We start from the raw sequence: 18624 nt of genomic DNA, 5'->3' as shown, positions 1-18624 counted from the left end.
TTTTGGTGCAGAACGGTCACAATAAACATATTAAACAAGTACTGCAACTTAAGAATCTTAAATATAAAATTGAAACGAAAAAGAAAAATTACCTAGGTCCAAAAATTGTCACAAAAAGGCCGGAAAATTACCAAAAAAAGGACGAAAAATTACAGAAAAAGGCAGAAGTAGGTCCAAGATATGTCCAACAAATGACCAGAAAGGCTGAAGAAAGGCAGAAGAAATGTCTGACATATGTCCGAAAAGAAGTCTGAAAAATTTCCAGAAAATGCCTGAAAATGTCCGGAAAAATATCCAAAAAAAGGCAGAAGAAAAGGCCAACATATGTTTGAAAAATGTCAGAAATAAGGTCCAAAAAATGTCAGAAAAAGGCAGAAGAAAAGTCTGACATATGTCCGAAAAAAAAGTCAGATGATGCAAAAATGCAACCGGACATTTGGCTACGACCAGCCCTGAATGCCTCACAGTGTAAACAAGACAACCACTGTATTGTTATAGTGTTCATTATTGTGGTGTGTATGGAGGGAGGTTTATTTGAACCAGAATTCAAATTTAAAGGGAAAATAGAAAATGAAAAGAGAAAACTATTATTATATGTTAGCAGACCATAGATAAATATTAAAAAATATATTAGAAATTTGAAAAGGAAAAGTGAAATTGGTAAAACAGAAACATCTTTGTGTAAAATGCTCGTCCATGTGTTGCGTCTATATTTCCCTGTATTATGAGGACGTGACAGTCGTCTCATTGACCTGACAGAAGCTGCTGAGCTTCTTTTCTTTTCTAGTTTCTTTATTCAAACGTCTACAAAGTGATGAGCACAGAATTATTTTTACACAAAGCCACAGAAATATGTTTGTTCTTCCTTTATTCTCGGAGAACTCAAAGTCAGGTTTCACTGACTTCATCAGAGAGGAAGTCTCAGTTTTATTCCTCCTCGTTTCCTTTCCTCCTTCATCCCTTCAACTCTTCCTCTTTTCAAATCACCGCCTGCTCCCTAAAAACATGTATGAGATCATGTGCAGCGTTTCTACAGTACAGTTGCCATCCAAAGTATTTACATTCAGTAATTAGCTCTCTCTATACAACCTACTAGTCTTAACTGTTGGTGATGGAGTCCGCCATTCCCACTCTGGATTCAGATTACCTTCACACAGGAGGGATTGACAGGAAGTGATGCAGCCTGTAATCCAGTGTTACTGTAGGTAATTTAATCTGATTCACTGTTTACTGTCCGACATACAGTATGTCCAAAAAAAAGTCAGAAAAATGTCTGAAAACAAGTCCCAAAAATATCTGATAAATGTCTGAAAAATTTAAAGAAAAAAAATTTCAGAAAAATAGGCAGAAAAATGTCCAAAAAAGGCTGAAGAAAGGCCAAAAAAACTCAGAAAAAAGGCTGAAAAATGTCTGAAAATAAGTCAGAAAAAAGGCCCAAAAATGTCCAAAAAGGCCAAAAAAAACTCAGAAGAAAAGTCTGAGAAATGTCAGAAAAAGGCTGAAAAAGGTCTAATGATAAGTCTGAAAAAAGGCCTAAAAATGTCCAAGTAAGGCCTAAAAAAAATCCAAAAAAAGTCTGACATATGTCCGAAAAGAAATTGGCCGAAAATATCCCCAACATGGCTACGAACCGGCCCTGAACGCCTCACAATGTAAATAAGACATATTGTTATAGTGTTCATTATTGTGGTGTGTATTCATGTCTTTCCTCCTCGTTTCCTTTCCTCCTTCATCACTTCAGCTCTTCGTCGTTTCAAATCACCGCCTGCTCCCTAAAAACATGTATGAGATCATGTGCAGCGTTTCTACAGTACAGAATGTTAAAATGTGAATAAAATGACAGGGTTCTGTGTGACAGAAGGGTTTTTATCTCAACAGTTTGTCATGTTTTTGCTAAGAGGAAGGAAAGTTTGTCAGCATCTTTAGCCCAACATCATGATGCTAATTAAGTTGGTAAATAACGCCGTTTTAGAACTGAGCTGTAATTACAAAGCACGCCTGAACATACGCGCCTCAAAGCAACGTCGCCGGATAAACATTAGTTTCCTCTCTGACAACAATTATTCATCAGATGCTAATTTCATCCGACAAGTTCCTCAAAGGGGGCAGGAATGAAGGGAACATATGTCGGCGGTTTGATTCCCTCTGTGAGCACATTGAGCTGTCAGCCGAATCTGAGGAGCGCAGAGCTGCCATTGATCAAGAGGAAATTGGCCTGTTTCTGCTTCTCCAGTCGGCCGGCGTGTTTCCACCAGAGCAGCTGACGAGGTCGAGAGGTCAACGTGTTCATGAAGGAGCAGCCTGACAAATCAAGGCCTGATTTATACTGAAATATAGATATATAGATATTATTATTAAGACTTCTAGCTGCTCAGCGAGATGTCACGATCACCAACACCAGCATCATTTACGTCACTGAGGTTGGTTTATATATAAACACAGATTTATGATTAGATTAAACAAACAAAACACTGAATGAAGGAACAACAAGCCACCGCGCCCCCACAGGTTCAATAACATCACTCTTTATATACTGTATATCATATTATATATACAGTATATTATATCCCTGAGTATTTGATGTGTGGGAGCTGCAGCCAGAGGCTCATCATATCAGCTCTGAGCATCTTCCTCCATAAAAAAACACTCAGACGGATCCTCACTAATCTTCTTATCTCTATTATCAGTCGATAGAATCAATCTGATTAAAGCAGAACATGAAAAGGTTTCTCACACGTCACTGTGTCCAATCTAGTGAGAGGAAATGATTACAGCAGGTTTATGCTTTCGTATCTCACTGTTTTTTTATGATTAATTCAGCCGCGTCTATTTGACCGTTTGTTAACTGTAAAGTCTCCGCTGTTTCTCAGTTGGACATTTTGCCGAAAACTATGCAAACGTTGGCATTGATTTATGGAAATAAAAAATACGCTTATAGAGTGGTGCAGGAATGAGTTTTATCACTTCCTGTTCCCTCGTCTGGAAGTCAATGGTTGGGTCCTAATTTCTAGGAGATACATCATCCCTGCAGCGCTGTATAGGTGGTGTGCTACGAGAAAAGGTAAAAACTCAATGACGCAGTTGAGTTTGGGTCGACAGGCGAAAAACAACCGCTAAACAAAAGAAGTCCTTGTTTGCTTTCTGTCCTCTTCATCCTCTGACAGTGTAGACTGTGAATGTGATTCTTTTTAATCTTAAAGTCTGGAGCGGTCGAAGCGTCCCTACAGAGCTGAAACAGGCCAAACTACTATAAACTATAATCATCAGCTCTGCCAAAACATCTTCACACTGGGACCTGGCCTCATCTCTCACGTGTGAAATCTAACATACAAACATTTTATCCGTGGTGCTTCCTGTTTTTCTGTCAGACTTTTACTTCTGTTTACAAGCAGGTTTTATTGTGAAGGGAATTTTAGTTGTTTTTCCTTTAAACTTCCTGGAGAAACAGGATCCGTTTTTTCCTGGTTTCACTTCATCCCCATGTTTTCCTCCTGCGCGCCGTCCTGGGAGTGTTTACTGTCGGGGTGAATATTTCATGAGCCGGGCCGCTCATCCACCGGACCACAGTTTCACTCTACTGCCCACAAAACACATGAATAAATGAGAGGAGACAACAGGAGAGGCCGGCTGTCTGAACGCATGTTTTCCTCAGCAGGTGAATCCATATCTGCCTCAGCGCTGCTGGTTCTGGGTCGACGTTCAGATGGACAGGATGTGTGATGATCCCAGCTGCCCTGCTCAGTGTTTTAACCCCTGAGGGAACAGCTGAGGGGTCAAAGGTCACGACACGCTCTCACATTCCTTCATAAATCCACAATCACCTGCCAGAAATCTTCTTCTTCAGGACTGCTAACAGCGACCAGAACCGCTTCATCTCCAACCGTCCAGTCAGTTATCGTTTTATAATAGAATCTGCAAAATGATCTGAATTCTCCAAATTAAAGTCCTCTTTAAACATGTTATGTGTATTTGATAGGGCTGTCAATCAATTAAAATAGTTAATCGCGATTAATTGCAAATCTCACATTTTTTATCTGTTCTAAATGTACCTTAAAGGGAGATTTGTCAAGTATTTAATACTCCTATCAACATGGGAGTGGACAAATATGCTGCTTTTTGCAAATGTATGTATATATTTATTATTGTAAATCAATTAACAACACAAAACAATGACAAATATTGTCCAGAAACCCTCACAGGTACTGCATTTATCATAAAAAATATGCTCAAATCATAACATGGCAAACTGCAGCCTAACAGGCAACAACAGCTGTCAGTGTGTCAGTGTGCTGACTTGGCTATGACTTGCCCCAAACTGCATGTGATTATCATAAAGTGGGCATGTCTGTAAAGGGGAGACTCGTGGGTACCCATAGAACCCATTTTCATTCACATATCTGGAGGTCAGAGGTCAAGGGGCCCCTTTGAAAATGGCCATGACAGTTTTTCCTCGCCAGAATTAAGCGCAAGTTTGGAGCGTTATTTAACCTCCTTTGTGACAAGCTAGTATGACATGGTTGGTACCAATGGATTCATTAGGTTTTCTAGTTTCATATATATACCAGTATCTTCAAAACTGAGCCGCTACAACCTAAAAATCACAAGTTGTGATGATGTTTTAAAGAAATAAGTGGCGTTAAAATGAATTTGCGTTAACGCGTTATTATCACGTTAAAATACAAAGTGCAATACGAAGTGCAATGTGAAATACAATACGTCATCTTAAGCCCAACCATGTAGTTCTTTCCTAAACCGAAACTATAGTGGATCAGGAAAGAACTTTCTGAGCCACTTCCTGAGCCACACATTTTTTTCATTTGCATATTTCGGCCTCAGTCATACTTCTTTGTCTAATAGTGTCTTTATGATGATTTTATAAATGACTGTTTCATTGAGACCATATTGACCTTTAAAGAAGGGCGTGTTTGTCTGATGGACATCCATCTCAGCCTATCACGGTCCGGCGTGGCCTCCACAGCTTCACCATGCTGAGTTACAGTAAACTCCTGTTTTTCTCCCGTTGACGGAATAAACTGAAAATCTGCACACGCAAACAGAAGAGCAGCGACAGGAAGTCTGAGGAGGAGAATCCATCGGTTTGATGTGAAGTTTTTAACTACAGCTTGTTGTTGAACCACCATCTGTTGGATCCTCTCTTCTACTTTTACTCTGAAACTCTGTCTCAGTTATTTGTCCTCACTCGTCCTCCTCTCTCACCATATGTCGTCCCTGCTGAGTCCAGGACACAATATGTTGCTGCTGAAATCAAAGAATCCGTTTATATCCAGCACAGACTCCAGTCAGCAGAAAAGGCTTTTATTTTGAAAGTGTCGTATAAATTAAAAATGTCAGTAAATATGCTTTAAATTAATAATTCACTCTGTATAATATCATCATGGCTCCTGTTAAAGGTTAGTGAGCATCATCACTCTTGTTATGATAGTTTGGTAGATTAGTGGAATGTAACTAAGTACATTTACTCCAGTTAGTACACATTTAAACTACTTATACGTTACTTGAGTATTTTTTGCTACTACTTCACTACATTTATCTGACAGCTTTAGCGACTTTATAAATCAATATTTTTACATTTTATTAAAACATATGAAGAGCTCATTAAAAAAATAATGTGAAACTACTTTTCTGACACGTAGCAGACGAGACGAAATATAAATATAAATATCAAAATACTACAAGTAACAACCCTCCAAACATGTTAACGTCACAGAGCATTTGTGGACGTAATTTAATTAACTTTAATCCGTCAAATGTGGAAGTAATCAGATTACTTCTCTTGCTTTCAAGAACATAAAGAAACAGAGAATAAAAATACATGAAACTCTCCATTAAAACAACTGCAACTCTCTATTTTAGTGCTTGTGTTTAAGTATAGTCTGTAAACACGACTACATGCAAGATGAAGAACTCATGTAACGTGTGCATTTCTTCACTACATGAGGTGTGTCTGTGACTTCCTATCTTCTCTCGGAGGAGAAAGCGGCTGAAATCCACCATGAATCCTGAGCAGTTCCATATCGGATGTTGTTTGAAGGCGTCTGCACGCTTCAATCAGAGCGTAATGACTGAAACTAAAGGAGCAGTCCAGTAAATCCTCGGCTCCTGAACAGGTTTCACTGTTAGATTTAGTATCTATGTGGTTTGTGTGGCTCTGTGCAGGTTTGCATTTATTATTTTCTGTAGGTGCTGCTCTCTTTCATCTCTTTATTTTACTATTTCTAAACACGACAAGTCGTTCTTGTCTGTAGTTGAGTTTTAGCAGCACGCCTACATGGATGTTAAAGTCTTTCTTCCAGAATACTGAAACATCTCAACAAATATTATGGGATGGATGGTGATGAAATGTGGTTCATCATTCATGTTCCCCTCTGGATGAACTGTAATAACTTTTCATTTAGCGCCATCATCAGGTCAATATGTTAATGTGTCCAATACTTTGGTTTATGACCAGATACCCAAGACGTTCTCATCCCACCTCATCACATACTGACGCTTTGTCAGACCCATCGGCGTCTCTTTACGGTCGCAGTAAACACGTGTTTAATGTTGTGAATTATGTAAGGATAATGTACAGCGAGTCGGTCATTGTTGTGAAAGAAACCCCTTTTACACGGCTACTTACTGAAGAAATCAATAATTTGATACAAAAACGGTCCACCAGAGCCCGACATCAGAACTGCGCCCATAGCAACGGTCTGTTATACATAGCAACGGTCTGTTATACATAGCAATGGTCTGCTATACATAGCAACGGTCTGCTATACATAGCAACGGTCTGTTACACATAGCAACGTTCTGTTATACATAGCAACGGTCTGCTATACATAGCAACGGTCTGCTATACATAGCAACGGTCTGTTATAAAGAAATAACAGATCGTAGAAGTAGACTACTTCATCAGTTAGACTACTCCATCAGTTAGACTTCTCCAGCAGGTAGACTGCTCCAGCAGTTAGACGCGTCCCGAGTGTGAGAAGGACTTTTAAATTAGTATTCAAGGTGAGTTTGTTTACAGCTTTAAGAATTGAGATCAATATCCAGTTTAGTACTGATCCTCTTAGTGAGGCTGATCCTGACTGGAACAACTCCATTACCCATAATCCTCTGATAGCCCAGCACAGACAACACCAGCTTGACCTGAATTAACTCACGTTGTATAAACAATGTGTCACCTTTTCTTTGACTTATCCTGCATCAGACGTTCATTCATATTATAAAAAATATACATATTACTGTAGTTTAGACCACGTCTCACGTTTACTATATCTATATAATACATGTGAGAATATAATGATGCTTCAGGTGACGTACCTGAGGGGCAGGTGAGGAGGACTGTGGTGCTACTGAACTGCTTCCAGGTCAGAGTTTACATTCCTGCAAAAAAGAACAATAAATAAATAAACTTTAGAGAAAAATAGTGGAACTACTACTTGGTGTTTCAGTTCTTTTCATTATGAATACCAGCAGATGAATCAGTGAAGTATGAGATCAGAGCTGAGAGAGTCTGAACCAGAACCAGAACCAGAATAAGAACCAGAACCAGAACCAGAACCAGAACCAGAACCAGAACCAGAACCAGAACCAGAACCAGAACCAGGACAAGAACCAGAACCAGAACCAGAACCAGAACCAGACCACAGAGTCATGAAGCTGCAGTCACTAGCAGCTCATGTTGTGTTCAGGATCAGAGGTTCTGGTGGGAAACTACCGAAACATGTTGTCAGTGAACATTTTACTACGTTCATCACTGTGACCCGTCAGATACGTTAGTTGATATAAAACACATTAAAACATATCTGCTTTAACAGATTAGTTGTATATAAAGTTTATTTCTAGGAGACAGCAGCTGAATGATTTCTCTGCTCTGAGACAATAAACAACGTTTATCTTATTATCTTATTATTAATGGTGTCACACTGATAATCATCTCCTCCATTATCAGCTGTATGAGTATATATGAGTATACGAGTGTGTGGATGAATTATTAAGTTGTTAAATATTACTCATTTAGCGACTGGCTAGTTAGCTAGCTACCTTGCTAATTCCACCATGCAACAGAAAATGAGCCCAACAGCGGACAGCGCTGGGTCACGGTCCCTCTGCCTCACTCCTCGCCGCTAGGAGACTACTTCACCGGGAGGAGAACAGGAGTAAGCTAGATAGCTTGTCTATCTCTGGAGAAAGACAATCTAGCTAGCTAACTAACGTTAGCCAGCCGTCTACTCCTCCTGAAATAGTCTCCAGCAGCGTAGGGGTCGGCTAATATCTAGTCCCATTGGTTAATGATAACTTTATCAACAAACACTTGTGATCCTGGAGAGTGAGTGACAGCACATATTGAGAGAAACTGGTATTTTCTTCAGCCATTGTTAAAAAAACAAGCCAACAATACTTGCTAGCCAGCGTTAACTAACGTGTTCAGAGAATCATTCTGCCTCCACTTAACGGGACTGTGTGTAACTTCTTACACGCATAAATCAATCCGGGTCGGTGTCCCATGCGCGCTCGCGTGTGGCTACGCTGTTCAGACTCAAACTCCAACAAAAACTACACGGAAGCACCAAAACCGCAAAGTTATATCTAGTGAAGCCCGTCTTGCAAAACAGTGTTTGCCGCGATCAGAGGACGCGGGGGAGACCGTAGCTTTGGTCTCCAGGGCCGGAGTCTCTGCTGTACTCTGCTCCTCTGCCTGCTTGCCTGCCTTCACTCACACACCGCGCTCGTTCTCGCTATTTCGCTCCAGACTCACGTGCATGCAAGCTCACTACACACTGAGGAAGAGGTAGTAGCTCTGAGAATATCTAGTGAATGTACAGTGGACGTTTGTGCAGAAATAAATGCTGCAGCTCCTCCAGACCAACAGAGGTTTCCCGTGTCTTGTGAAGTGACGGGGCTCCGCAGAGAGAAATATTATCGTCTCCGACCACTAAATACCTCATCATGGCTACTAACAGAGGAGGGGGGATATACAAAGAGGTCTACACATACTGCATGCAGCAGTACGTACTTTGTGAGGACAGCTGTGGGACGTACTAAAAGTAAAAAGATAAAGTATGAGATTTGTAACGCAGCCTCAGTGTTCCAGTGACCTCAGAGTGATGATAAAACCAGTAGAAAACAGGAAGTAGACCCTCTGTCTCCACTAACTCTGGTTCATGTGATGGTCTAGTCCTCTCTCTGGTGATAAATAGCTCCATCCAATTACAACATATAATAATTTTGCTCTCTGGTTGGTAATGAGGTCTAATGCCGGCCCCCGTGTGATAATTCCCGGCCGGATGGCGGCTTGATCAGATGTTGAGCTTCGTAATTAACCAGGCAGAAAATCATTATTTGGTGTTCAAATAGAAAATGAGGTTGGTGGAAGTCAATTTGGTGTGTAGACGGGAATCTAATGATTTAATTACAGCTGTAAGCTCCTCGGATGAGACTTCAGTCAGGACCAGGACCTGGACAGGCTGCTGGACCCAGACTGGGGGTAGGCGGAGGAGGAGGAGGAGGATGAAGAGGAGGAGGATGAAGAGGAGGAGGGAGGAGTAACTAAACAAGCTCTTGACATCAGTTTAGGAGTGGCATGGAGGTGTGAGTGCAGACGAGGAGCTGATTTAAATATCTCTCATCCACAGAGGGTCTGAATAACATCTGTGAATATAATAGTATAAGTAATAAGCTGAATAATGTTATTATTGTGAGTTATTGTTGTGAAATAAACCCCAACAGGGTGATGCAGTACTGTACATAATGCAACAATATAAACACAATAAATGTAAAGAAATATACTTTATCAGGGTCGTCTCTAGCCCTTTTGGTGCCCTCGGCAAAATTCGGATGTGTAACTGTATTTATTATAATATAAGTAAACAACTGGTCCCTGATATTGTTGGCTTGAAAGTGTTTAGTCAGTTTCACTACAACCAGCGTTACAGGGGTGAAAAGTGTATTTCTTTCTTTATTTCATTTATTATTTCATTTTACTTTCTTTATTTTCAATTTTTTAATTTATTTATTTATTTTTTTAGAGGGCAACCAGCGCCCCCCTATGCCTTAAGCCGGCCCTGTGATCTCTCTGCTATCCACACCTGAGCCAGGTGAGCTCCTCTGGTTGTTTCCTTTTCTTTATTTCTACACAACTCTTCCAACAAACACAAGACTTTCATCAAGGACATCGCTGTTCCTGTTCCTGTTCCTGTTCCTGTTCCTGTCCCGTGTCTTAAGTTTCACTTTTACTTTACAAACGTAGTAATTTTAAGCCAAACCAAGATGTTTTTGGTTTTGTTTGGATTTACTGCCATATGCTCAAGTGGTTAAGTCGTGAGAACACCGCTGCTAAGCAACGACAATATTAAAGTTACTGTCGGCGTCTAGAAGCTACAGAAGATAACAATTTAATAATAACAAGCTAGCAAGTGGGTAACATAATGCAGGAAATGCAAAGACATAATGACAGAAGAAAAAGATGAGTTCTATGGAAATATCAACATTCTCCTCATAAATGTTATAAAATTATGAAGAAAAACAAAATACGATTAAAATTACAATATATTAACTTATTATGTACCAAAAAATTAACTTCCATGGCCTCCGTCATTTCTAACAAAGTCAACAAACACGTCACAACGCGTGAACTCTGAGCTTTCAAATATTTTCCACTGACGAGGTTGTGAATACGACATGAGGGGGGCGTTCAGATGGACTCTTCTGGTGAAAACGGTAAACACCACCACATCTGAAGGAACCATATGTTTACGACCGTAGTGGAGCGTCATAATTTGAAGTGCTGGGCTGTCCAGTGCGTTAGAAAGTGACGGCGAGGGGTCCTGACCAAATATCAGTATGTGAGGAGTTGAGATGAGAACAGGTTGGTGACCCAGATTACAGGAATAAAGCCAGTGACCTTCATCCTGAGGAGCCTCCTCAAGGGGACCTGTTACTACTACTATTACTACTACCACTATTACTACTATTACTACTATTACTACTATTACTACTACTACTACTATTACTACTACTACTACTCACAGTGACTGACAGTTCTCACATATTCGGATTGACTCGGGCTGTCAATTGGGCTGTTCAAATGTACCTTAAAGGGAGATCTTTCAAGTATTTAATACTCTTATCAACATGGGAGTGGACAAATTTGCTGCTTTATACAAATGTATGTATATATTTATTATTGGAAATCAATTAGATTCAAGTCAAACTACTTTTGATTGTTTCTCCACAGATGAAACATCAGGATGCAATAAAACACATCTGCATCATAAAATCAATGCTTTATAATAATACCTGGGTCATACGCTATTCTTGCTTTTGGTGTTATTTCACGCCATGTCGTCTGTACTGATCACATCATATGATTTAAATACGCTAAGAGGCTTTTAAATGGTACTTTTCTAGTTGTTTTTGGTCCCTTTATTTCCTACACTGGATAGATTTATTCACCACTTCACAACAGACAGAATATCAGACGACAAAATGAAACACATTAATAAACAAAAACAAAATAATGAAGCCAATAACTGTTAATAAATTCTCTCTGTTAGCGTCCATTAGTGCACTCGATGGGCCATAGAAGTGACGGGGTGTAGATTTCACTTTCCACTCCTCAGAGACGGCATGCGCGTCGATCCAGATCGTCCCACAGGTGTGATGGGCGGTCCATCACCTGCAGGACAGTCCTGACAGATGTGATCACAGCATGCTAAAACCTTTTATAATGTTAATCAGTGCTGCTAAAACCCAAATAAACCTAAAGAAAGTTTAACAGCAGTGACTAAACACAGACCTGAAGAGGATCAAACTGTTGTTCCACTGGTACAATAAAGTACTCTGAATATGTTTTACATTGCGTTTTACTCTGTTGTGTTTTGAACGTCTCTCAGTGCAGCTCAGACTACATATGATGCATTCAAATGACTTTCTGAGTACTAAACCTCCAACACTGGTAAGTTTAGTATGAACACAGCTGGATTCTCACAAAATCACACAGGAATCCGTCTCGTCCGGCTGCAGGTAATGTGTCTGTGTCCGGACCAATCAGCGTCCTGTGCAGCTAGGGGGCGTGGCTTAGGGGTGTGTGACGACACAGAGACCGTTGGTCCTGAAGAGGTTAGCGTAGCTGCTGCAGTAGCATCAGTTCTGTCAGAACTGGAGAGTTCAGGTCAGGTGATCCATTTATTACAAATTAATGAGAACTTATGAACATTTTGACTCTTTTACAAAGTTTACTTTTGACTTGAAATCTGTCATTGAAATGACTAAATAAAGTCACAAACACAGGTTAACTAAATATGACTACGTATAACAGCTACACCGAAGAAGCTGAGACTTCCAGGACGTGATGGGACACAAACTCAGCTCTTATCAACCACCTTCACCTTCAAACCTGTCGCTGTGTGCTGATGCTGCTGTTGGCTACACAGAGAAGAACTCATGCAGCGGGCAGGGTGGTCTGGGTGTGGTGCCATCATGGAGGGTGGAAGGTAACAGTCACAGATGGAGGTCCAGCACGTCGTGAGAGGCCGACAGCGGCGGCGTCCCAAAATCCAGGTTGAGTTGTCCCTGACTACGAGAGCGAGTCAGCAGTAAGGACGGCAGAGCGTAACGCTGCGTCCGTCTTCCCCGGACAAACGTCCCACCTGAGGACACATCATCAACATCCTTCTTGATCCGGGAACTTTACGGTACGTTAACACCAAGTTCACTTTTCACACAGCGCAATTAAATACAATAATCAATGCAAAGTGGACGCAAATTCGTGGCAGGCGACACGAAAGGGAGTTTAAATATTTCAACTGGAGCGAGAAATTGGCGTGACGCTGTGTGGTGAAAGCCTCTCAGCATTGAGATTGTCCTCCTGTCGTCACAGACGTCCTGATGTTGATGAATCAGAAATGGAGGAAATAAATCTTGTATGTGTCTGTGGTCACCCAGAGCTACAATAGTACATCATATCTGTACAGAGACCGGACCAAACTCTGTGTAGAAACCACAGACTGTCTATGGTAGAAACAACAACGTCGCTGCCGTATTTATGTCTAAATGACTTTATGTTGAGTGTTGATGGAGCAGCTGCATAGACTGGCACTGATCCATCCAAACTCCATTCAGAAAACAAGCATTTTAAAAGTTGTTTGCTTGTTGTCTTGGTAACTGACCTGACAAAGCATGAATTCAGACTTTTTACTAATCAGCATCATTATGTAGTTATTTCAGCATCATTTTGATCTGTTTATTGATATTAAATCACAGCACAATCTGTTTATTTTGGGTTCATACTGCAGCAGCGACATATGGCTGCTAGATACAGTCAGTGCAATGGCACTGTATGTGATTACAGCTCGCCGCCGGGTGATGTTATGAACCCAGACATGACGGCGTTTGGTTTTCTGACATAACTGGGACTTCCACAACATGTACAAAGCAGCAACAGAGGTTATTTCTTCCATGGTTGATGGAGGAAATGGAGGAAAGAAAAGTTGTTGGTATCTATGGAGACAAGCTCCTCCTCCTCTCCGGCACATCTAGCGCAAATGAACACAAATGATACCGGTGGTTCGACTAGTGCGAGTAAAGTGAGGTGAAAATTTGCTTCGCTCTTGGTGTGAACACATCATAACTCAATCAATATGCAGATGATGTTGTTATAAACATGCAGCATCTGATCAATAATGAATTAATACTTGAAATAGGAATTATATCAATATGTGATGAAGAGTTTTTAATGGGGCCATATCCTGCTCATTTTCAGGTTCATACTTGTATTTTGTTTTCTACTAGAACATGTTTACATTATTGGTCTCATCCTGTCTATGTGAATATTCACCGTCCGTCTGAAACACTCCATTTTAGCACCTGTCTCTTTAAGAAGCCCAGTCTGCTCTGATTGGCTGGTGAGAAAAATATGGTTCACCTTTGTAAAGGTAGTTCTCCTGCTGTGGGCGATATATCCAAATGAGGCTGAAAACTCAATAAGGGTCCAATGAAATAAGAAGATTTATTATTATATATTATATATTATAGTGATTCGACATCAGAGGGGAACATTTTTATCCTTTAATGCTTGTTTTGGATCACACAACATGCTTCAATATAAATAATATAATATATTATCTGTAGTTATACAACAGAAAGCATGTGAACATGAAGCGTGGGTCACCTGACTGAGCCTGAGGTTTGTTGAAGACGTCGGTGCAGCCGTTCCAGTAGTGGACCGCCGTCTTCCCGTGATAATCTCTGATGGAGCTGTTAGCGTCTGATGGAAACAAGAGAAGAAGAACACGTGATGCTAGACGACCACTAAATATAATGTATTAGTATTACTCTGGTCAAAGAGCTTCAGATCAGGTTTATTTCATGCTTCTCATGAAGGACAGGACGGACAGGGAGAGAGGGGGAGGAACATCCTGAATGACCAGGATGACTACCAGGTGATGGCCAAAAAACAAGATGGCAACAACCAAAATGCCGAACTGGAGGATTCAAAATTATGAAAAATATGCAGAAAATATGTGAAAAATATTAGTAAAATATCTGAAAAGAAATATGAAAAATGTAAAAAAAAAAAAAAAAAAAAAAAAAATGAAAAATGTCTGAAAAATATGCGGAATACATCTAAAAATTATTAGTAAAGTATGTGAAAAAATTTCAAGAAAATTATGAAAAAATTCCCCAAAATATGTGGAAAATATCTGAAAAATATTAGTAAAATATCTGAAAATGATTATTAAAATATGTGAAAACTAAATGAACAATGTCCGAAAAATATGTGGAAAATATCTGAAAAATATTACTAAAATATCTGAAAAATATATGAAAATTATTAGTAAAATATGTAAAAAAAAAATTAAAAATGTCCTAAAATAACTACATTGGCACCGGACAAAAACAGCTCCTCGCCCGCCTTGTTCCTGAAAACAATAAGAGACGTCTTCCGTACACGTACAGCTTCTTCTCCTGTTGAGTTTTATGGCGGTTAGCATCCATAAGTGCATTAGCACCATCTGCAGGACCGTACCTTGCCCGATCCATTCCAGCATTAGCATGTGTGAAAAGGATCAGAACGGAAATGTTCCTGAACGTAGTGAATGTGTGAATAGTGGAAATCACTAGCGGAGCCTGGACGGTGATCCCAGTAATTTACCAGGAACTCTGTGTGAAACACAATCAGTACAGCGCAGATAGAGACGGTAGGACTCCCTTAAACCTCTGGCTTCCACTATGAATTCACCTTCAGCCCTTCAACCAAACAGTCATTGTTCTCTTTCTGATGGTTTCATTTGAGGGTAAAATAAAGATCATCTCCGACTCGACTCATTCTGACCAGTTTTCTCTTCTGAAAGTAAAATTTAAAATGTTTTCCTTATTATGTCAGCCGGGACTTTGAGGACTTTTATATCTCAGTCACAACGATGAGATGTACGACTCAAACCTCCAGACATACAGAGGATGAAGTATCCTCAGTGTTGGTTTTCTGTCTCTCTGTAAACTCAGCAGATATAACATGAAGGATGAACTGTGTTGTTTAACTCTGAGTGTGAGGAGGCTGCAGACGAACCCAGTCATCATCATCATGTTGCAGCACAGAGGAGGATGCTCGGTGTGACACTGGGAAGTTAATGGTTTCACTGAGTAACTGAAGACAGTTAAACTCCCACCAACCTCCTCCCTCCTCCATCAAACCCAGTTTAAACTGCCAGAACAGAAACAGAAGCTGCAGCGAGAACGCCTCAACTCAGCTTCATCAGTCTCCTCTATAGGTACACGCCGAGTTCAACGCTGGCCACAGGTCGATATTTAGAGTAAAAGTTTAAGCTTTTAGAGCAGAGTTTAGTCTGAGTTCCTCCACATAGATTCATGTTTAACATCAGACTGATTTGAAATGATTAGTTGTTGCTCTATTCGTCCTACCGTGTGGTTAGATCATGAACTGCTGCTGCTGCTGCTCTGAGAATTTCTGTTGGACAACCAACATTAAAGTACATTGTTGGGTCGAATTACCCATGAAGACAGTATCCCTCCGACCCAACAGATTCATATCTTAATTACTCAATATTTTCTACACTCAAACTCAAAAAGCGATATAAACAAAAATGTGTATTTCAATCAAATCTAGTGCATTAAAGCATGAAACTGTCAGATGTTTAAACACACTTTTTAGGGCATTTATACGTTTATTTGCCTATTTTTATATTGTCATATTTTTCTCGTTTTATTCTTATAGGTACAAATGTTTTATTAAGTGTGTATGTATGCATTTTAAGATCAAGCTGAAACAGGAACAGATTGAGGATAACTTTATATTCTATTGAATATCTGAATTCATTAATTACAAGTTGTTGTTGATGTGGAGTTGTACGAATATGGGAATATCTATCTAGAGCCAGAGAACAACAGGAAGTACAACAGCGACTGTTGTAACGTTTGATTGACAGGTCTGATCAGCTCAGTGACTCTGCAGAAACAACGTGTTCATATGGAAACATGTTAAATGTGCAGACGGTGACCCCGGTGACCACATGAGTCGACGGTGGTTACAGGGCGCCGCCGCAGCTCCGCAGGGATCATCAGAATCCATCATGAGTCGGCCTCATTAGCACCAATATCAACTCCTCTTTTCCTGTGTGTGTGTGTGTGTGTGTGTGTGTGTGTGTGTGTGTGTGTGTGTGTGTGTGCGTGTGTGTGTGTGTGTGTGTGGACTGGACTTGTCAATCTGTCCGTTGGGTGTGTCTTTTGTCTTTTGTCTGCCAGAGGCGATCTGCATCACTACCTCCTCCTCCTCCTCTCAGAGAGGCTCTGAGGCGTGGAGATGGAGGAGGAGAAGAATCCCTCGCTGTTTGATTCTCAATGTGTGAATATCAATTTCATACGTTATTATGAATAAAACCCTCACACACAACTTCACAACCAGAGAGAAACAACAATATTAATGTTGTATTTGTGTGTTCCAGTTCTCTTAATAATAGATTATATGTTAGTTTAATTTCATTATTGAGTATTAGACTGCTTATCACCGCATTACTCATAATTTACCTTCTAATGTTTGTCTCCAGACACTCTTGTATAGTTTTCTATTTTTTATTCCTATTTTAGTTTCATAAAGCTCTTATTATTTATGTCTTTGTGCTGCTGCAATAACTGAATTTCCCTGTTAATCAATACATTCATGGGTGATTTAGTAATGGTAAATAAACATGTGAAAGATGTCTGAAATTTATTAGTAAAACATGTGAAAAATGTCCCAAAAATATGCGGAAAATATCTGAAAATCATTAGTAAAATAGGTGAAAAACATGTGAAAAACGTCAAAAAGATATATGAAAAACATCCGAAAAATATTCGGAAAAAATCTGAAAATTATTAGTAAAACATGTAAAATATGTCAAACAAATATATGAAAAATGTCCAAAAAATATGAAGAAAATATCTGAAAATTATTAGTAAAATAGTTGAAATAATTTGTGAAAAATGTCTTAATATTATCTCTATCTATTTCCCTGTTGATCAATAAAAGTTTATTTTATGTTATCATTAACTTTTTATTAAATTTTGTATGAAAACTAAAAAATATACTAAAATATCTGAAGATTATTAGTAAAATAGGTGAATTTTTTTTGAAAAATTATAGAATAATCGATTCTCTCTATCTATTTTTAATCTATTCTTATTTTAGTTTAATAAAGCTCTTATTATTTCTGTCTTTTTATGCTGCTGCAACAACTGAATTTCACTGTTGATCAATAAAGGTTTATCGTTTATTATCATTCACTTTTTATCACATTTTGTATGAAAACTTTGTAGTCTGGTCAACATGACCAGTGTGGTCAAAAATGTTAAAAGTTGTTGTAGAGTTAAGAAGGATGGAGAGGAACACGTTCTCTCTTTATGTTTGTTCCTCATGAATCTGAAGGAGGATTTAAGGTGGACTGACTCACTGTGAGTGTTGATGAGGGCCTGGACGATGTGCTGGTGGCCATGGATGGAGGCCAGGTGGAGAGCTGTGTAACCCTGGAAATGACACACAGTATTATGGTCTGTACTCACAATAACATACACCATAATGATATATATATATATATATATATATATATATATATACTGTATATGTATAAATAGAGGTACAGTAGGTAAACTGTGATCCTCTGTGAGTAATCACAAGAACTCAGAGTGACTTGAAGTAGGTTCATGCTACATGAGGTGGTTTGGAAAGTTTTCTTGGACTTTTTCTCACTTTGTTCTCAGCTTATCTCATCTCTACATGATGTGTAAATAAACAAAGTTGTGTTCCTATAAATCAAACATGCTCAGACTCCAGATGGTTTTAAAGTTGATTAAAAGTGTTTAAAGCTCCTGAATCGTGTCCCAGATCAGCCGACTTGTTTACACTTTACAGATTTTAGTCTGAGGTGTGAAACAGGAACCAGAGTGAGTTCAGAATCCACTGGATCAGTAAAATCAGCCTCCTGTCAGCTCCAATAACGGAGGATCTGTGTGTTCGTCCGTCACTCCGTGTCAGTCGCCATCATTTGTTCACATTAACACGGCGAGTCCCAGCGGATCGGCCCGCCCGTCATGCTGAGCTGCTGTCAGCGTCAGAGACGAACA

General features: G+C 39.5%; 2 long non-coding RNA genes across 3 annotated transcripts; both read right to left on the bottom strand.

Moving 5' to 3' along the window:
• Positions 1-871: 871 nt before the first annotated feature.
• LOC141766441 (uncharacterized) lies at positions 872-7874 on the bottom strand. 2 transcript variants are annotated; one of them, XR_012593634.1, is made up of 3 exons: positions 7330-7874; positions 4908-5041; positions 872-3912 (listed from the first exon to the last, which is right to left on the bottom strand). It is a non-coding gene; the product is annotated as an uncharacterized LOC141766441 (long non-coding RNA). The 2 variants fall into 2 exon arrangements; XR_012593635.1 differs by having other exon boundaries at positions 872-2326.
• A 4558-nt stretch (positions 7875-12432) lies between these two features.
• LOC141767088 (uncharacterized) lies at positions 12433-18050 on the bottom strand. Its single transcript, XR_012593769.1, has 3 exons — positions 17955-18050; positions 14180-14275; positions 12433-12659 (listed from the first exon to the last, which is right to left on the bottom strand). It is a non-coding gene; the product is annotated as an uncharacterized LOC141767088 (long non-coding RNA).
• Between the last annotated feature and the right edge of the window lie 574 nt (positions 18051-18624).

Source organism: Sebastes fasciatus, chromosome 4, assembly GCF_043250625.1.
Source record: "Sebastes fasciatus isolate fSebFas1 chromosome 4, fSebFas1.pri, whole genome shotgun sequence".
Lineage (NCBI taxonomy): Eukaryota > Metazoa > Chordata > Actinopteri > Perciformes > Sebastidae > Sebastes > Sebastes fasciatus.
The sequence above is the reverse complement of the archived record's forward strand: the minus strand, read 5'-3'. Positions and strand labels throughout refer to the sequence as shown.